General features: G+C 43.0%; 1 protein-coding gene and 1 pseudogene across 6 annotated transcripts in view; one reads left to right on the forward strand and one right to left on the reverse strand.

The window, feature by feature from the left end:
- The window catches only part of PRUNE2 (prune homolog 2 with BCH domain), a 258,870-nt gene that overhangs the window by 186,267 nt on the left and 54,080 nt on the right, over positions 1 to 18,523 (forward strand). The gene's annotated exons all lie outside the window — the stretch shown is intronic.
- On the reverse strand, positions 6,520 to 7,041 carry LOC112838692 (proteasome maturation protein pseudogene; annotated as a pseudogene).

An 18,523-nucleotide genomic window follows, 5' to 3' on the forward strand; every position in this document is an offset into this window, starting at 1 on the left:
CAGAGAGAGACAGGGAGAGCAGGAACACAAGCAGGGGGAGTGGGAGAGGGAGAAGCAGGCTTCCCGCTGAGCGGGGAGCCTGATGTGGGACTCGATCCCAGGACCCTGGGATCATGACCTGAGCCGAAGGCAGATGCTTAACGACTGAGCCACCCAGGCGCCCTGCCACCCCAGTCTTAATCAGTGGTGGAAGAACGGTCTCAGGACTGTTTGTGTCAATTGGCCATTTAAGTAAGACATGGTTGCAAGAATGTCCTGTGAAAAAAGGGTCATTTGGTTATGTACTAGTCAGGGTTCTCCAGAGAAACAGAACCAATAGGAGCAATAGGAGCTATCCATCTATCTTTGATCGAGAGAGAGAGAGAGAGAAATGATTTTAAGAAATTGGAATTGGCTCACCCAGGTTTAGGGGCTGGCGAGTCTGAAATCTATAGGACAGGCCAGCCGGCTAGAAACTCAAGCAAGAGTTGTTGCTGTCTTGAGTCTGAATTCTGCAGGATAGCGGGCTGGAAACAGGCAGAGTCTCTGTGTTGCAGGCTTGAGGAGAGTTCCTTCTTTTTTGAGAAACTTCAGACCTTGCTCCTAAGGCCTTCAACTGACTAGACAAGGTCCACCCACATTCTGGAGGATAATCTGCCTTACTCAAAGTCTGCTGATTTCAGTGTTAATCACATCTAAAAAAAATACCATCCCAGCAACATCTAGACTGGTGTTCAACCAAATAACTGGGCGCCATAGCCTAGCCAGGTTGACAAATAATATTAATAATCATAGGTTATATTCAAAAGCCTGAACTAGCTACATGCTAAGTGAACATGAAACCATTAACATTTGTAAACTCACTACCATCTAAATTATATAAAAGTGGGTTGATCAATGTACAAATATATTGACTTTCTCTGGGTGTGGGGTAAAGAAATAATTTCCAAGAGGAGGAAGTACACCGACGCTACTCGTCTGGTCTCTTATAGACACACGCAGGGGTGGGGGCAGGGCAGTGGGAGGCAGAGGGCGGGAGGACAAGGGGGAGCTCTGGCACATGTGCTTTTGAAACAGTATTTAGAAATAACCTGATCCAGGGGCACCTGGGTGGCTCAGTCGGTTAAGCGTCTGCCTTCGGCTCAGGTCATGATCTCGGGGTCCTGGGATCGAGCCCTCCATCGGGCTCTCTGCTCATCAGGGAGTCTGCTTCTCCCTCTCAGTCTTGCTCTGTGCTCGCTTGCTCTCTCTCTCTCTCAAATAAATACATAAAATCTTTAAAAAAAAGGAAGAAATAACCTGATCCTTACATTTGTGGAGCTATAGCTTCTAGCCCTGTGAGGTGAGTTATTTGGTACTCCCTAAAATAAAAATGACCTTCAAACACAATAGAGTCATACTGCACACAACCTGCTTCTTATGGTCATCTCTGTGCATTCTTTCTTTTTAAATTAGTGACACTGGCCTTTTTTTTCTGTCTGACAAGACTGTGGGAAGTAACTCCCTTTTCTCCCTGTAAGTGACCCCATTAAATCCTTATACGGTTTTTCACAAGACCCTCTAAAACCAGACTTCTTCTGTCTGGGACTTACAGCTGAGGAATTAGTACATTGGGTCTTAAACCCATGTGAATGCTGAAAATGAAAAACAGGTAAAGAAATAATCTGTCGACTCTTTCTCTCGATGTTGGGTAACGATATGTTTGGACAAGCAGAAGAATCAGGCTCTTTGAGCACATACTACACCCTCTCTGGGTCTTGCTGTTTGGATGGGCTGTATCCCAGTTCCAAACATTCGCTTTTTCTCCAAGGTAAGTTGATACTCCATAAACGACAGCCGTCCCTTGTTTATTCACTGTTATTTGGCTTTGCCCTGAACCAAATCTAGAACACCAAACTTGGCATTGACTCTGTGTTCATTTATTTTTGTAATTATATTTGATCACTTGATGTGCTGCGTTTGGTGGCTTGGTGGCGATAATTAAATATCATTCAAAGTTCTTTAAATTTGCACTTGGACTCAGGCCTTAGTCTCCTTTTTGGGAAAAAAAAAATTGGGTTTTTTCCGTGTCCCCCCACCAGCCCGTGTTACCTCTCCACTACTGGCCAGCCTTACCGAGAACAGATGTCAAATAAATCTGGTCCACCCAATCGCCATCTGAGAGCAGCAGGGCCAGTTTTATTATGCCTACTTCATAGATAAACCAGCTCAGTAAATGAGCCGTTAATGTCATCCAGAAATGAGACAGTGGTAACATAAAGACTTGAACTTCTGTCTTCTCCCTTCCAGCCCAGTGCTTGTCAATAAGACACAGAGGCCAAAGCAATCATTTTTTACAAAGTATTCTATAGGGTGATGTATTTCTTCCTCTTCTCCCATTGTCCCATTGAGAAGTGCATCGCGTTTAATAGCCCAAATTCCCAGAGTGTTATTTGGAGAATAACTGAATCAGAACTCGCCGCTGAGCCTTCACTCGGTCGTGTGACCTACTGAGCCTTTCCCAGGCCTGAATGCACATTTTACACCACAGCTCATTTGTGATGGTTACTGCCCTGTCAGTGGGCTGTTCCCCATCTGTGGTTTGTGGGGCCAACTCAAGTGGCCAGAGACCAGAGGGGGGTGAGGGAATCAAAGCCCCTCAATGTACAGCTAAGTTTTCCAAATATTTATAGACATGGTATTTTGTGGTAAAGGATTTCATTGTAAGTAAAGGCCATGAACACCGAGATGAGGTGGTACAAGTCGGCTGTCCCGTGGGAGGAACACCCACAGAGGAGCCCTTTTGTGTTGTGTTGGCTTCTAGTCTGAGGAAGAATCCAAGGTAGTTCTCCAGCTGGAATAGTGAAATGTCAAAACTGATGTCAGGAATAAAAAGAAAAAAAAAAAGACCTCCATGACAATTGATGGTGTTTGAGGAAAGACAAGAAGTCATGGCTTACAAAAGCAGGATACGTCAGTCTGTCAGGGACCCAGCAGGAGAGAGATGACACATTCAAATGAGGATACTGCGAGAAATATTTAATAAAGGGAGTATTTGCAAAGATGGAAGCAAAGTGTGAGGAGCTCACAAGGAACAGTGTAGTAGCTCAGGAATAGAAAGAGTACAGCTGTTCTCGTTCCTAGGCCTCGGGCAAGGAGAGGGTGCTTTCCAGAACCCAGAACAAGAACGTCAGTTTTCCCGAGAACAGCTGTGGCCTAGTGTTGAGGGGCACGGCCAGCCAGGGGCCTTCCCACAGGGAGGAAGCCAGAGGAGAGCAGATCCTTGCCTCCCCACTTCATCCCTCTGATCTCCCACCAGGGCCCCCAAAACCAAGTGGAATTCAGAGTGGGAGGGAGCCTCCTAGGGCAGAGAGCAAGGGGGAGAAAGTAAGAGAGCGAAGCTGAAGCAGCACCCAGATGTTATTCCACACAGCTGGCTGAATTAGAAAGCCGTGGAACCTCAGCTTCGGAAAAGTGTACCGAGATCTGTGAAACGTACAGGGTAGTTAACTATTCCTCCAGTGCATTGGAGGACCTGGTTCTAAGATCCACGGGAGAGTTCTCTTAGAACAAGGGCTGTCGAAGAGTCACCCCAGGATTGGATCATGCTTTGTAGAAATCCAGGCTGTGCCAACAAAAGAAATCCGGACGCTATAACTGTTGGTTATAGTTATAACCATAACTGTTGGTTAAGGGATGTGGCTTCTTTTAATTGTCAGCCTAAGAGAGTTTTGTTCTAGGTAATGGCCCAGCAGGAATATTTTTAATTCACTCCCATAAACTATCTCAATCTGTTGATCAACTCCAAATCAAAATTTATGGAAGATTGAGTGAAAAATATGTAATGCCGATGTTTCTTTACATGTCCCCAAATCTGCCCAGAGTTAAGCGCAAACCAGAGAACTATGTACTTGTCCCATGTTGCAGAGGATACCATAAAGTTTCTTTGTCTTGTATTATTTTTCTTATCTCCCATTGGCTCACGCTGATGCAAGACATTAGGTCAGCGCAGTGAAACTCATCTCTTGTGCCAAGGATGTTGTTGAGAGCGTGGTTTTCTTTTCTTTTCCTATCTTTTCTTGTCTTTCTTTTTTTCTTTGAAAGCATGATTTTCTAATCAGAATACCTGTGTTCTTGTGAGCAAGTCCAGTTCAGGCTCCATCTTGACTGTTAAGGAACATGATTTCCTTTAATTAACAACATTTATATAATTGCTTATGTCTATCCTTTCAAGGAGTTGGCTCCTTGAAAGCTTTCATTTCACACACAGATGGATCACTGGCCCGTATCAAATGTATAGAATTCTGGAATGTGTATTTCATTATATTTGTCCAAGTTCTAACTCCATGATGTGATCCTACCACTATTTTTCTTTTCCAGCTATTTTTAAGTCACGTGGTGGTGGTGGATTTTTACATATCTACCAATATTGCCTTAAAGTGGAGGTATAAATAAATGCATATATCCCCTGATGAGACTTTTTTTTCCCCTTGCTTTTTGCTCTTAACACCTTAAATTCCTCGATCTTCCTCCATCCTATTCTCTGCACATTGAAATTCTACTTCTCATTTAAGACCCAGACCAAATGCCTCCCTCCTTCCTAAAACATTCTCCAGTCTTTTCAAACAGAAGTAAGCCTCTTTCTTGAATCTTCCTATGCTTTGCACCTGTTTTGTGGCCTTCCTCACATTCTGCCTCTTGTTGTATTTATTAGAGTCTCTCTTACTAACATACCTGGATGGAAGCCACTCGAGGCTGTGGTTAGGGTGTCCACATCTTTATTTCCCTCACGGCTACAAACAGTAGTTATACTCATGAAGTTGTGGCTTCAAGTCAAATATTAATTGAAGGGGGATAGCAAAGTCATTTAGATGAGTGAATCTTAGAAACCTTAGTGAAGAATCTATTTTCCTTCCACTGTTCAAAATCATTTAAATTTTCATAAATGACACTGGCCTGTGATTTTCCTTCATCATCTGGCTCTTGTCTAGTTTGGGAATCACAGTTACATTGGCACCATAAAACAAACTAGGGAAATTTCTCTCTTTTTTCTCTTCTTTGGAATAATTTATATAATCCAGGGGGATCATCTAATACATGAGGATTAGGTAATATTTCTAGAACCCATCTGTGCCTGTTGCTTATTTGGAGGGATAGATTTTTTTTTTTTTTTTTTTTTTTTTTACCAGTAATGTGATTTCTTAATGATTACTGGTCTATTCAGAGTTTCTTATTCTTCCTGTGTCAACTTTGCTATTCGGTAGTTTTCTAGAAAATTGTCCATTTCATCAAAATTTTCACAATAAAGTTGTTCATATATTCTCTTATTATTTTTTCACTCAGCAGTTACATTCTTTTCTCTCTAATATTATTTATTTGTATCTTCTTTCTTTTTTTTCTTCTTCAGTCTTTCTAAAGATGGGTTCATTTCCCGATAATTTGATTTGATTTCGATTTTTTCTTATTGTTTTTTATTTTCCACTTTATTAAATTCTGCTTTCATCTTTGTTTTCTTGATATTAATTTTGCTATACTGGTTTTCTTCCTGCCAGTATGCTTCATGTTCTTTCTATTTATCTCAGAGGCCGCTACTTTTGCCCCTGAACACCAATTACTGTGTACTTCGGTCAGCACCTCCATAGCACACTACACGTTCCTACAGTTCCATCATGCTCACGTTTCCCTACTGCTAACTAACAATTCCAGTCCAAGAGAGAACTTGGAGACTGGAATGACTTGTCAGACCTGGATCTTTCATCTAACATTATTGGACATGGCCTTCTTCTCAACTTCTTATGATGATCTGGCTGAGTATAATGACCTTCCAGAGCCCCAGGACCCAATCAGTCCAGCACACACGCACGCACACACACACACACACACTCCACTCAAACTCACATGGCAGCCCTGCCCTGGCTGGCCCACGTGGATCCTTCAACTACACTCGTATCCCCTCCTGTCAACCTGCTCCTACGATCCATACTCCACCACAGGCTTGAGTGAGGCCTTTCAAATGTAAATATCTTCCTTTCACCACCCACTTTCTTCAAACCGTCCAATGTCATTTTGGAACACAATTCTGATTCTTTACTATCACCTGTAAGGCCCCATGTGTCCTAGTTGCTGCTTACATTTCTGGTCGCTGAGAGTACTCTTTCCATCAGGCTTGCACACCAGACCATTTCCAATTCAGTGATTTGGCACCATCTGTACTCTCTGTCTAGACTTCTTTTGACATGCTGGCTTATTCTTTTTTTTTTTTTTTTTTTTTTAGAGAAGATGTTTTTTTTTTTTTAAGATTTTTATTTATTTGAGAGAGAGCAAGAGCACAAGAGGGGATAGGGTCAGAGGGAGAAGCAGACTCCCTGCTGAACAGGAAGCCCAATGCAGGACTCGATCCTGGGACTCTGGGATCTTGACCTGAGCTGAAGGCAGTTGCTTAACCAACTGACCCACCCAGGTGTCCCAGGGCTCGCTTATTCTTATTTTTTATTTTTTTTTAGGCAAAAACTCTCATGTGTCAGTACTTTTAATGTACATCAAATTCTAGTAAAAAGATGACTATAAACAACATGCAGCCCCTCTATTTTCATGAACAGCACAACAGATTACAGTAAACCGAGTTTATATTCCACCATCAAGTGTGGTTCTCCCATTAGTTCACTTTGTGATGGGTCATTAAGAATATCTTCAAATCCAATAGTCTCATCATTACCCCTCAAAATATCCAGTGAAAGGTTTGAGCTTGGAAGAAATGGAAGACGCTGTACCTGCTGCACTGCCTTGAACTCCATTTGTAATTTTAGTGGAGCAAACAGACCCTGGATGTTTCTTAGTGTGGAAAAATTCATTTTATCTTGGTTGAGCTGGAAATTTTTTTCTGATATTTCAAGAGAATGACTGGGCAAAAGTTCATTTTTCACACAAGGAAGGCCTTTTCGAAGAAGATCATGACTTTCAAAAGGTCCACTTGCTGAAAGTTCAGTAACTGGAATACTGTCCTTTAACTGAGATCCAAGTCCTCTGTCATTCATCTTCACTTGCTCTGTGAACAGCCTCTCAGCCCCGTTACCGTCAGCCAGCCCCACCCAGGGCTGGCTTATTCTTATAACTCATGCCTCCCCAGAGAGCTCTTTCTTCTGTACACACAATGTCACCCTGGGGCAGATGCTCCTGGCATCTAATGGATGAGGGCCTCAGATGCTGCTGCATACCCTACAACACACAAGAGAGCCCCTCACAGCAAAGGCTTATCTAGCCCTAAGTGTCAGTATTGCCAAGGTTGAGAACCCTGCTCTTCCCACTGCCCTGTTTTATTTTCTTCTGTTTATTTGTCGTTGTTTTTTTAAAGATTTTATTTATTCATTTGAGAGAGAGAGAGAGCACAAGCAGGGGGAGAGGCAGAGGGAGAGGGAGAAGCAGGCTCCCTGCTGAGCTGGGAGCCTGATATGGGGCTTGATCCCTAGACCTGGAGATCATGACCTGAGCCAAAGGCAGACACTTAGCCATCGGAGCCACCCAGGTGCCCCCTTCTGTTTATTTGTTTAGTGGATTTTGTTCTGTCTGTCTCCACATGTGAGAATGTACTCTCCAGGAAAGCAGTTGCCACATAGTAGGCGCCCCAGAAATACACCTGACTGAATGAATGGCAAAGAAAGCCAAGTTGTTCCAACATAATTTGCTTTTAATGAAACGGCTCATTTCTGATGTTTGCTACTTCCTTTTCCAAGGGACACGTGGTAAATGTAGTTTGGGAGTGACTTAGTTCAGGCTATAACAAATTCCCATAGATTAGGTGGCTTATAGACAAGAGAAATTTACTTCTCACGGCTTTGGAGGCTAGAAATCTGAAATCAGGGTGCCAGGAAGGTCAAGTTCTGATGAGAGTCCTCCTTGGTTGCAGACTGCCAACTTCTCATTGTACCCTCACATAGAAGCGGAAAGAGCGAGAAAGCTCTCTGGGGTCCTTTCAGAAGGGCACTAATTCCACTCATGAGGGCTCCACCCTCATGACCTCATCGAATCCTAATTATTTCCCCAAAGCCCCACCTCCTAACACTATCACATGGGGTGGGGTTAGGGTTTCAACAGATGAATTTGGTGGGGGGACACAAACACTCAGTTCATAATAGGAATATGCATCTTTTCAGATGTTGCAAAATCCATCTTTCCTCTTCTTTTGAAATTGAGGCCATAATTACCTATCTTTAGTGTCCTCGTACTTCTCCTGGTATACAATTCCTCCAAGATTCATATAAGCGTTCAGTTTCCTAACGTGCTGTTTATCCACTTCCCTCAGCCTCATGGAGAAAAGCAGGCGCACCTGTCAACTTTGCCTATACCAGTTTGTCCAGAGAAGAAAAATACTTCTGCTTAGTCATCTGTCATACTATCAACTCACATAGCAGTTGACAATACATATCTTCAAAGACCTTTTTTATTCTTATTTTTTAACCTTAATTTATTAAATAATGATTTGGATGTATTGGGCTCTCAAAGCATAACTGAAACTCCCCTGGAGAATTTGATATCTGCCACACCCTTTTCATTTATATAATGATCAGGATGCTACTTCTTGCATTTAAGCAGTAATTATTTTCCTTTTTTTTTTTTTAATAATTGTAACTGCTTCAACACAATGAATAAAACAATACACTTACTCAAGTGCCCAGGTGACTCTGAGTTAGGGCTCTTTTGCCCTGGCACAGTCTGAGACAACATCCTACAAGACAAAAGGAAATATCATTGCTGAAAACAGATGTCCACATTTCCCCCATTTAGTGAAGTGCCCCTTAAATTTTTAAAGGTATCTGTGATTGAACTGATGACTTAATATCCCTATCAGCTGACTTTTAAAACAGATTATAAAATAGATTTAGTTACAGTGTCTGTTCTACCACACTTAACTCCTCTTTCTGTACCCTCAGTGGCTTCTTTTCCCAGCTGATAAGAGGAACTCCTTCTAATGAGCCAGCACTTCTCAAAGATGAGATCCCCATTTTTAGCCTTCAACCTGGACACCCAGGACACAAGCTCTAAAGCCATCCATGCTTCCCTGACGGTTTTGGCTTTTGCTGAACCTCTGCCAGTCAGTAACTCTGCCAAAGTCACACCTTCCTCATGCCCGCCCCCTCTTAGGTCTCCTCCGTGGCCGAAAGGTAGATGGCACATGAGAAATTATTTAATAACTGCTCATAATTTTGAGGAATTTTGTAGGCTTTTAGTTTATTTTTTTTAAGATTTTATTTATTTATTTGAGAGAGAGAGAGACAGAGAGTGCTAGTGGGGGTGGGGGGTGAAGAGTAGAGGGAGAGGGAACCAGCAGACTCAGAACCCCAAGTGGGGCTTGATCTCACGGCCCCTGAGACCATGACCTGAGCCGAAATCAAGAATCGGATGTTTAACCAACTGAGCCACCCAGGCGCCGACTGTAGGCTTTTAGTTTAAATAAAGATATAAAAAATTTGCTTCTTCCTCTTCCTCGCTGCCCTCCCACCACCCCCAACAGCCATGGCGAGGAAAGAAATGCCCTTCATTTTAAGAACAGGAGCTAATATTTCTTAAGTACTTAACCATGACCAGGTCCTCTGCTGAGTAATTCACTTTCCTATTTTGTTAGTGGTAGATCAATTGGAAGAGTACCTAAAAGTGCCCTATCTCCCTATCATAGCCCCCTTCCCCCCAGCCCCGCCCCCACCAAAAAAACTAAAAAGTTAGGTAACATGGAACTCTGAGCAATCCAGTTCTGAGGACGGTACCCATAGCTACTTTTTGCATTGACATTTTGCCTGATGGTGATCAGAAGTTTTTGGTTTGTCTGACAAAATTTTTTTTTTCTTTGAAGAGCAAACAAACGAATGCATGCCTAGCATGTAAACTTTTCATTCCTATTTCATTTACCTTAACTATGTCAAATATTTCTGTAAATGTTTTAAGAATTAATAACGGTATTAGTAGCTAACAGTTACTGTGAGTTGATTTTAATCTAGACTCTTTAAGATTTCTACCTAGATTTATCGTTCTTTAAAGTGCCAGTATTATTATTATCCACCTGTGAGTTGGTGGTCTGAGGCACCAGGCACTTTAGTAACTGGCCGGAACTTGCTAATAAATAGTAGAAGTTAGATTCAAACTCTAGGACCTCTGACTGCAGAGTCCGCATGCTTTATGGCCCCACGCCTCTGTCTTCCAATAGCCATGATTTTGTGCAATCATAACCTTCTCTGGAACCTCCAGCTGGCCTTGTTTATGTATCTCACCATGCTCCCAAAGTCCATTTTGTTACCGTCTTAACCACTGCCCATGTGAAGAAAATAATCACGATGCCATCTTACTGCGTGTTCTGTGAAGCTACGGGATTTTTTTTTTTTTTTTTTAAAGATGTTTCAGGGGAACTAGATTCCTTCCAGCCTGTGCTTTGAGCCCATTCACATCCAACCTCACTCAGGAACAGGGGAGGGAGCAGTTTTTCCGAGCAGACACGAAAGTCAAGGGGGCTTCTCAGACTCCACAACCTGGATGAAAGAGTATTTTATGTTCCCAAACGAAACTCGGCGCAGCCCGGGCTCCATCCCCCAGCCGGAGAGCACCGGTGGCGGCCGGTTCACTGGGCGATCTGGGAGGCAGGTGATCATCCTTATTTAGATGTGCCAGTGATCACGTGACCAGAAAATGGAGGCGAATGTGTATTCCCAGTTAACCGCTCCGGAAGGGGGATGCTGAGGAGCTGCAACCGAGCATCCTTCTCGCCCTGCGGGTAGCCAGCCTCCTCGCATCCTCAGGAGGTAGGTGGGTCCCGGTGCGGCTCTGGGAGGATCGGGTGTCCGGAGGCCAGATCGCAATGGAGAGTGTCGTTCTCGCGGACCGGTCGATTGCTGCTGGGAAGTTCGAGGGGGAGAGAGGAGGAAGAGGAGGAGAGGATGGGGGGTTCTGCCCAGCCCCTCGCCAGTGATAGCTGGTAGCTGCGTTTCATTCTGTATCAACTCAGACTGGGAAGGCTTGTGGTCTTTGACGGCTATCCCCTGCCCCTCCCTTGGCGATCAGGTAATTTAGGGAACACAGGCTCTGAACAGCTCTAAACATTTTGTCTTCCTTTCTGTCTATGATGAAAATAGAGATAGAAAATCGAAGGAAGTGACAGTTTGGAAACCGTTTAGGACTCTTGCCTAATGGATATTCCAGTGTCTGTTTAACAAGAGGAGCGGCCCTGGTACAGTGGCATTTTTATTTCTTGTATTACTGCTTATAGTTGCCGAAGCTCGTAACATACATTTCTCCTTTCTTTTTTTTTTTTTTTGAATGAATCTTGTAATCTTTAAATCTTATCTAAGTTCTAAGCTGCAGAAATAGGTCATCCTCAAAAAGGGACTTGGGTTGTTCTCTCCCACCTTTTCAAAATCTGGAGATAAAATACGCTATGGACAGAATATTGCTATTTCACTGAGATGCTAAGTTATGTGAGAAACTAAAACAAAATGACCACCTGGTCAGTTTCAAACAAGAAATACATGGATTATTAAATTCCTCTGTGGAAACCAAAAAAACAAAACTAGACTCCCACCTGGGAGGGATTTAAAGTATGATTCTTCCTGAGATCAGAGTACTGGTTGGTCTTGGTGATTCAAGGGAGAGGGACAGCATCTGTGTAAACCGCCCCCTTCTTTCATCTGAACTCTTGACGTGGTGTCAGTCTTATGCAAACTGCCTTGTGAGCGAGCCCAGCTTCCAGGCTTGTTTCCTCCCGGATGGCTGCCCCAAGCCACAGAGAGAAATGGGAGCTGCCACTGAATGAGACACCACTTCAAAATGTTCAATTTGATGAAAGTTTTCTTAAAATCTTAATTGATCATATTTGCAGAAAGTGAAATCTGGAATCATTAATTAAAATTCCTGGTAATAAAAAAAAATGACCCATGAAATTTCTCTTAATTGATAAGAGACTTCTTATCTGGGAGGAAAACCCTGTCCTTACTGGTAAATTACACATATTCAGGACAGTGAAAGCCCTGTACTTTAAAATGGCTTGAACCTTGCTTTGCAACTCAAAGATGGATAAAACAAGATGAGCCTGTTGTCCCTCGCACTTGTCCGTACCTAAACATCCCAGGAGATTTTGCTTTGTAACTCAAAGTAACCTTTATGTCCAAAATAAGGTGTAAGGCTTCAAAGGTACTTAAGGATAATAAGCCAGAGTCTCCTTCCTATTAACCAGAAGCCAATTAACTTTTTTCCGTTGTGAGGGCTCTCTTTGGTATATCCCAGTGCATTTTCTTTTACATTCCTTTTGGTTTTTCATTCTTGAATAGCTCTGTACTAGGGAAAGGTTGAATCTCTTATTAAAGGATCATAATTCCTTGACCTTTAGACTTCATACTTCCTAGCTAGCGAGAACACAAGGTGTGGGGTTTGCCGGTAGGTTCAAGTACTCGATATAGTTTATGATAGGAAAGCCTGAGGTCACCCAGAGCAAATAAAAGCTTTTTTTTTTTTTTTTCTTTTTACCAAGTCTGGAATTGCTTGCCCTTTGTTTGACGAGCCAAGATCTTGTAAATAGAGGCTTTATAGGAACCAACTTTGTGCTAGAATAGTATTTGAATTTGGGATGGGTTCTCAATTCTTTACCAAGTCCAGTTAATAGTATAGCTGGGGAAGAGGGGAAGGGGAAGAAGGGGCAGAGGGAAAAGCAGTGAGGGGCAGAATCTGTCCCTGATACCCGGTCTGCCTCAGAGTTGACAAAGAACATGTGGATGCAGGTCCTTCTGCATTAATAATGGCAGGGATCGTGGGGGTTTGGGGAGATAGGTGTGCAAGAGGGGTGCAGGAGAAGAGGAGGAGTGGATGCTCCCTGTCTGAGCACCATTATCATTTGAGGGCTCCAGGAAGCCATTTGCCTACTCTTTTGATGGTTTCCTGATTCTCTGTATTATTCTTACATCCTGAGTTTCAACTGCTAGGGTAATAGAAACTGAAATAAATCTTAGAATTCATTTTCACTCACTTCTTCAGTTTACAGGCAAAAAAGAAAAAAAAAAAAAAAAAGCCCCGGTTACAGTGAGGGATTGGCTCAAGGTCACAGTCAGTGGCTGGACTGAGATCAGGACCAAGAGGCCTAGCTCTTGTTTTTATTATTACTATTTTTTTAATTGGAATACTTATATTTAGATCTTGTGCTCTTTCCTCTGAGCCTTATCAAAAGCCTCTAGCAAAATCTAGTCCATGCATTTGAAGTTCTCAGGGCTTAAAAAAAAATCTAGCAGTCTTCTATTTTAAGGATAAGGTGGCGTTTCCTAATTCCTTTCCAACCCTTAAAAATTTGGGGGAAAGGTGAAAAAAAATTAGGGGGAAGTGTAACTGAACACCACTCTCAGAGCTTGTGCATTTATTATGGACAAGATGCTACCCCTAAGGACTGCAGGTGAAGTGAAAGTAGTCAAGATGCAACCCTCACTCTAGTGGGGAGAAGGAGAAAACAAATGGCTTGCGATGTGTAGAGTGAAATCAATTCCATAAGAGGTATAACCACGGAGCTCTGGGCCCTTAAAGGTGGGAGGGCCTTGGCCTTTCTCCTTGGTTGTAAAGGAGCAAGTACAGGTTTCACGGGTAAAGTAGATTCAGTAGTCGGGGGAAGGAGCACTTCAGCAGAAGGGAATATAAACCAAGCTGTAGAGGTAGGAGAGCTGTCAGCAAGACTTGGGGAACTGGGAGCTCATTTTGTCTGCAAAGTAGAGCATTAGGGGACCCATGGGGGAATTGATCTAAATGCTGGAGAGCCCTGCGGGTGAAACATAGAAGTTGGTATTATGTGTATCGGCAGTGGGAAGCCGGAGTTTTCTGAGCTGGGTGTTTTGATTGGCAATGGACTAGCATTGGTGTGGGAGAGACGGGAGGCAGGGTGGGAGGTGGTTGTCCACCTGAGACATCACAGAGGCTGGAACTCTACCTGGGGCAGAAAGAAGGGAGGCAATCCCAGAAGGACAGACATGGAAGAGAGGTAGAGTGCATGCAAATTGAGGGAGAGGGGCCTGGAGAAGAGTGGGCACATCCGGTGAGAGGTTACCATTGCATTCCCCATGACTGAGAACCTGTAGCTTTGCTGTGCTTGACACAAGCTGACGTAAGCATGGTGAAGAAAGTGTGAATGCCCCCCATCCGAACAAGATCGAGCCAGCTTGGGCAGAAGCACTTGCAGAAAGCTAAATCCACATCTGATTAGTCAGCATGAAGTCCTGGTCCCGTGCTGGCCCGTGGTCTCTATGACTACACGTAGCCACTTAGCCACTGTTGCCAAGAGCACAGGCCTGCAAGTCTCTGCCTCTGCTGAGGTGTCCCTACTGGGCTGGGATGTGAAGGGGATGGTGACATTTTCCTCTCGTCATCCTCTTCCCTGCGGGGCAGTGGCCAACTCTAATCTTACAAGGAGAACTCCCAGTTTGAAGACAGGAATCAGGCCCAGTGGAGCCCCTGACAAGCTCCGAGAAGATTCTGACTCAGAGAAAGAACAGAATAAATCCTGATTGTGGATTTGAGGGCTGAGGACAAAGGGAACAGGGGTGCTCAGATGTAATCTATCCCTCCCCCCCCCCAGCCCATCAACCAGGTCCAGCCCAAACACTACCTCTTATCTGGAGCTTCTAGGTTCGTGGACTCTGTGCCCTTGGTCGGAGGTGCTACTCCGGCCTCTGAAATTCACGATTACCTCTTGTGGCATTTGACTCTACTTGTGCTGTTGTGTGTGAACCTGGTGTGTGTCTTTTCTTCTCTATCCACTTAGATTTTAAATTCTTTAATAAGGGCAAAATGTGTGTCTGAACCATTCTTTTTGTAATGTACCCTCCTCCAGACTAGTTTAATGCTTTCCGTATGGTTCTAGGACTGAAATGTTTATTGAACTCCTACCCGAAAAAGTAGCCGGATAAATAAACTTGAGTACTGGAGAAGCTACCTCTGTCAAAGCTTGTGGGAAGCTAGTTTGGAAACCTCAGGTGGATAATCGGAATGTTTAGGTATAGTTTTGCCTGCACGCAGAGATCTCTCAAAGTCCCTTCCAGTCCAGAAATTCAGAAAGGAGCGCAGGCTTCCCAAGCAGGATATAGGGTTGTCCAAACCCAACACGGAAGCCCCATTTAGAAAGCCACCACTGCCCATGAAGCAAGGGAACCTTTTATTCAAAGAGGAATAAAAGGGGCACCTGGGTGGCTCAGCCATTAAGCGTCTGCCTTCGGCTCAGGTCATGGTCCCAGGGTCCTGGGATCGAGCCCCGCATCGGGCTCCCTGCTCGGCGGGAAGCCTGCCTCTCCCTCTCCCACTCCCCCTGCTTGTGTTCCTTTTTCTCTCACTGTCTCTCTCTGTCAAATAAATAAATAAAATCTTTAAAAAAAAAAAAAAGAGGAATAAAAACGTTACTTAGCAAATACTTTTTTCTACATCCAACTCCCAGAAATACCCAGGAAGGGTTGATGATATTGGGAGTTTGGAAATAGCGCTTCCTAAAATAAAACAGGCGTGAAGCCAACCTGGTGCAACCTCAAGAGAGCAGCTGTGCAAGAGGTAGGTTAGGAGGGCAGGTAACATGGAGATGAGAGGACCGCTGGAGATTTTTGGTCCATGGGAAGGCTAGTATTGATAAATGAAAAACAGAAAGCTTGGGATGGAGCAAAACCCCATCCCCGGGCTGGCCGTAGGGAGGTTTTCTCTGTGCCTTAGACTAAGTTCAGGGATGATCAAAGATCATGTCCTTGATAGAAGGCCTGAGACAAGATTTGGCATAAAAAGGCTGTCACCACATTTTTCGTGTACTTACCAGTGTATAAGCTCAAGGCTTGGTTCAGACTAGCTCGATGGGTCAGTGACTGGTCTTAGGCTGTTAATTTTATTTCCCAGTACTAACTGTTATTCACTAGCATGGTAACTAGGAAATGGGGAGTGATAGACCAGACAGAGTTTGGGAATCCCATGTAATGCTATAATTCTGTGAACAATTATTCAAAAGCATAAGCACATTTTCTCCCCAAATAGCTGTGTACATTTCACAATAAAGACATAGCTAAATGCCTCAGATCTCCCTGTGAAGTTGGCATAGCTATATGATAGCTGAATACATCCCTCAGGAGAGTATGAAATTAATCAAGTCCCGTAAATTAGTTTCATGGAATGTAATTATACAATGCAGTGGGACATGTGTAAGTAAAGGTGATGGTTTCTTTGTCTCAGTCTCTAGGGGGCTTCTCTCTTTCCCTCTAAATCTGTCAGGCAACAGTAGAAGGGCTTTCTAGGAGAAGGGATGAATGGAAGAGCTGATATGCCTTTCCAGAGCTAAGATTCTCCTTGAAACTAGGTGTGCCAGTCGGGGAGATCACATACTATATTCGTTTGCTCGAGCTGCCATCACAAAGCATCATAAACTGTGTGACTTAAACAACACAATTTTATTTATTTTTTCTCAATTCTGGATGCTCGAAGTCCAGGATCAAGGTATGAGTAGGGTTGGTTTTTAATTTCATTACCTCTTTAAAGAACTTATTTCCAAATACACTCCATTCTGAGGTATGTTAATTTCATTACCTCTTTAAAGAACTTATTTCCAAATACACTCCATTCTGAGGTACTGGGGGTTAGAATTTCAAAATATGACTTCTGGAGGACAAAATCCAGCCCATAACAGTTACCTTAGGAACGTGATAGTGGATGTGCTGAGGATTCCTGTTGATTCCATGATTAGTGACTGCCCCCCCCCACACTTCATTTGTCATGCTTCCGTCTTGAGTCTAAGGGTCACTTCAGGGGTTTCATGACCATCTTGGAGACTCATAGTGACTATGGGAGGCTTGGTTTAGCCCCAGATCTTCTAATACTATTAAGAGTGATTTAAATATAATGTAATATGAGTAATATTAAGTAATATTATAGAATTATTGCCACACACTTTACTCATTATCTCTTTGAGGTCTCACATTATCTCCTCTATCAAACTCAATCTGTGGATGAAGAAATGGGGTTGATACCTTTGACCCCACCATGATAAGTTGCCCCCCTATTTATTTGAACTGGTCTGGAAATCTATGGAGAAATTCCTTGCAGGAGGTTGAGATTGGGGATGGAGTTCTGGAAGAGGTTCTTTTCAGCTTTGAATTTGGGATCTAAGGGATCAGAATCTTCAAAGACATTGAAACCTTAGATGTGATCTGGAACTTTCCCACCACCAAGAGGTCGGCTAACATGGATCTGTTACACCCTAACCATTGGCAAGGTGGAGGAAAAGAGAACAGGAGGCTGGGGCGGGGATTCAGGATTCTGCAGCTGCAACTGAGGCGTTGAGTTTGCAGCCAACTCCTCCTCCAGTGCGATTTAGTCCCATCTATCTAGTTTTGCTTTTGTTGCCTGCGCTTTTGGTGGCGTACCCAAGAAATTGTTGCCAAACCCAATGTCATGAAGCTTTTCCCCCTATGTTTTCTTCTGGGAGTTTTATAGGTTTAGGGCTTTACACTTAGGTTCTTAATCACTTTTGAGTTAATTTTTGTATGTGGTATAAAGTAGGGGGCCATCTTCATTCTTTTGCTTGTGGATCTCCAGTTTTCCCAGCACCATTCGTTGATGAGACCGTCCTTTCCCTGTTGTGTGGTCTTGTTATTCCTGTCAAAAATCATTTGACCAGGGGTGTCTGGCTCAGTCAGTAGGGCATGCGACTCTTGATCTTGGGGTTGTGAGTTTGAGCCCCCCTTGGGTGTTGTGTAGAGATTACTTAAAAATAAGATTTAAGAAAATCATTTGATCATAGATGCGTGGGTGTATTTCTGGGTTCTCTTATCTGGTCCATTGGTTTCTATTTCTGTCTTTGTGTTGGCACCATACTGCTCTTATTACTACAGCTTTGTAATAAGTGTTGAAGTCAGAGATGTGAGACCTGCAACTTTGTTCTTCTTTTTCAAGATTGTTTTGACTATTTGATGTTTCTTGAAATTCCACGTGAATTTTAGGATCGATTTTTCTATTTCTGGGGAAAAAAAATGCTCTTGCGATCCAAGGCACCTGCTTTTGAAAACCACTTTTCTATTATAATTTTTAGCAAAATTACTGAAATAATAACAGCAATCTCTAACCCTTCTGTAGCATCAACAACTGTGATGTGCCAAGCAGTGTTTTCTATCCTTACCTAAATCAGCTCATTTAATCTTGACAACCCCCTATGTAAGTAGTGTTACCTTCCCATTTATAGGTAAGGAAACTGGGGCACACAGGAGTTCTGTAACTTGCCTAAGGTCACACTTTTTTTAATTAAAATATAATTAACATACATTGTTTATTAGTTTCAGGTATGCAATATAATGATTTAGTATTTCCATACATTAGTCAGTGCTCATCACAGTAAGTGTACTCTTCATCCCCTTTATTTATTTCCCTCGTCGTCTCCCCTCCCCCACCTCTGTCAACTACACCTGTTTGTTCTCTGTATTTCAGAGTCTGGTTTTTTATTAGTCTCTTTTCTTCTTTGTTCATTTGTTTTGTTTTTTAAATTCTGCATATAAGTGAAATCATAGATATCGGTCTTTGACCAACTTATTTTGCTTAG

The sequence above is a fragment of the Callorhinus ursinus genome, unplaced genomic scaffold, assembly GCF_003265705.2.
Source record: "Callorhinus ursinus isolate GAN/ISIS: 27379988/994484 unplaced genomic scaffold, GSC_fseal_2.0 scaffold28, whole genome shotgun sequence".
In the NCBI taxonomy this organism is placed as follows: Eukaryota; Metazoa; Chordata; class Mammalia; order Carnivora; family Otariidae; genus Callorhinus; species Callorhinus ursinus.